Here is a 2,840-nt window from a genome sequence, read left to right on the forward strand (position 1 = left end):
CGGGGGAAAATATTAATATTTTGAATAGCAACATTGCAACCTTGTTTTTGTTTTTGAGTACAGTAGTCTCTGTGGTCTTGATATTTAAACTGTAAAAACTTGCTGAGCAAATATTTCAGATATTACCAGTGCTTGCAGTGTATCCAGATTACAACCCAAATTGTACATGTATCTAATCTAAATAGTGTTATGTATTCAATTCACTTAACATTTTAATGTGATGTGAGAGAAACTTTGTACATAAGAGTAGGTAATTCAATATATTTTGAAAGATAAATCTATTTGAGAGAGAGTGAAACACTAGAGGGATGATGCTTTATTATGAAAAGGGAATGAAAACCTACTGAGTTTGTCCTTTCTTATGAAATGTAGAGGCATGAAATAAAGATGCATTAACTTCATCCGTGTCTCTGTTTCTTTGCTGCTGAATCATGCTGTCAATCACCGAAGAAAGTATATCAAATCAGAGAAACCAGGCTGTCGACACTGAAGGAAAGCTTCAGGCCGTTACTTGTTGAAGACAATGCTGCTGTTACATAAGTTCCCCATTCTCGTCAGAGGGGAAATGGAAGCGTATGGAAGTTCGTTAACAATAAACCTATTGAGAGAGCAAAACAAATTAAAGCAATAATTAATCTGCACGTAGAGATTTACTGTAAGATTGTGAAGGGACAGATTTGTGAGATTTGAGAGCAAGCAAGGACAAAGCTGAGTTTAATCAGTGTTGGTAGCTGACAAGAGGAACTACATCGCAGGATTTGAGCGAGCAGTGGAGTCTCTTTTGCTCCCATATTTATGTTGCATGCTCTCAGTTTTCGTACTTTGTATCTCACTCAAACTCCAGGGCAAAGTAGTGCAAAATTCATTAGATCTGTTGGGCCTCTTCCCAGTGTGGGTCATTAGTGTTTCTGTCTGTCCATCAAGGTTTTAACAGCGGGAAGATGCAGCACCACCCCAACAAGACGACATGGACGTGTACTGTTGAGGCCAGAAATTACATTTTGAAATTGTCAAGCCATCTTCTAAAACAGATGGATAAAAGCAGATCGTAAAGGATGAGTCTGATGATATTCTATATTTCTTACCCCTGCAAGGGGGTTACATTTTAGTCAAGTCTGTCTGTTTGTCAGCAGGATTACATAAAAGCTACTATCCTAGTTTTCATATAATTTGGTGGAAGGGTGCAGCATGGGCCAAGGAAGAATCCATTACATTTTGGAACAGATCCAAACCACAGGGCACACACACAAATTATTTTTCCCTTATGGACAGACCAAAATCAACAATCAATTTATCCAACAATTATTCCTGAGCCATAAACCTCCATTATTGTCCAAAAACTATTAAAGGAACATCAACTGAATGGCCACTGTAGTTTATTTTTGATTCACCCCACATAAACCATCCTGCAGCTATGAATACTCACTGGAATTCCAAACATTTATCCGCAGCAGAAAACAGTCACTACTTTTTTCTCCTTTTTAGGAACCTTTGCTTTACAGTACCCAGCTGTTTTAGGATTTTTTTTGCCTTTTCTTAAAAATTGAACTGTGCATTTTTGACTTGTTATTAAAGAGGACCTTTTATTCTTTCCTTATTTTCTGTCATAAATCTATAATGTTAAAATTTTGGATTCATTCATTCGTTTTCCGTAACCACTTATCCTGTTGGGAGTCGCTGAGGGGCCTAGAGTCTATCCCAGCTGACATTGGGGAGAGGTGGGGTACACCCTGGACAGGTCGCCAGACTATTGCAGGGCTGACACATAGAGACAGACAACCATTCACACTCATACCTACGGGCAATTTAGAGTCACCAGTTAACCTAACCCTACATGTCTTTGGACTGTGGGAGGAAGCTGGAGTACCCAGAGAAAACCCACACTGACATGAGGAGAACCATTCCTACCATTCTGAATACTGTTTCCAGTGGTTTTCTTTTCTACTTTAGAGACAAGGTGACATGACATGTGACATGTGACTGATTTAAAATCTGCTCTAGGCACTGCTACATGTAGCTACATGCTAACATTCCTGCTGGAACATGTCAGATTGTGAAGATTTTGGTTTAGAAGCTTTTGTTGGTGATTTTTTACGATACAGTGTGCCACTATTCTCTGTTAGGGCTGCAATGACAGTGCAGAGATGCCTAGAGCACACACATGGAAAACCAGAAATGATGACCAATTAGAGCAGACTGGGCTTTTTCAGGAGAAGGGAAAAATAAAGTTTTTTTTTTAAATGATGGTAGATATCTTCATGAACCTGAAAATGAGCATAATAAGTCCCCTTTAAATATTTACATCTTCAGTAGAAACTAATGGCCTTGGGGCTCAGTGCTACAGGCAGAAAACGGAAGCCAGAAAGTTTTGAGAGAAGGAATAACACATCAGTTTTAGTCTTTTCATGGGATTTGTTGAGAAAAATAAAAATACAGAATACCTCAAGCCTCATCTTTTAAACTGAACATGCAACAACGTAGGATTAAATTCTCTGCCATGTTGACTTGATTAATTACAGTTTGAATTTATGTTGTGATGATATGAATAGAATTCCACGGAGAGTTATATACCAGAGAGACAACACACAAGGTAGGACAATGAGAACATACTGTTGTGCTGTGGTGTGTGTGCAGCAGCTGGAACAAACTGAGCCCTCAGCTCGAGCATACAGATGTGTCTAAAGTCTAAAAATAGTGTTTCCAATTTGCATGACCTCCTTCCCAGCTTGGTTTAGGTGAGACTAGGCCTCTACAAATCTTCATAGGGGATAATATCTGATTGTTGTTGCCTGTGGTGAGATGTTGGTTTCAGCTTTAAAAATAGAAGGAAAGGAAGACAA

The sequence above is a fragment of the Epinephelus fuscoguttatus genome, linkage group LG7 (genome assembly GCF_011397635.1).
Source record: "Epinephelus fuscoguttatus linkage group LG7, E.fuscoguttatus.final_Chr_v1".
Taxonomy (NCBI): Eukaryota; Metazoa; Chordata; class Actinopteri; order Perciformes; family Serranidae; genus Epinephelus; species Epinephelus fuscoguttatus.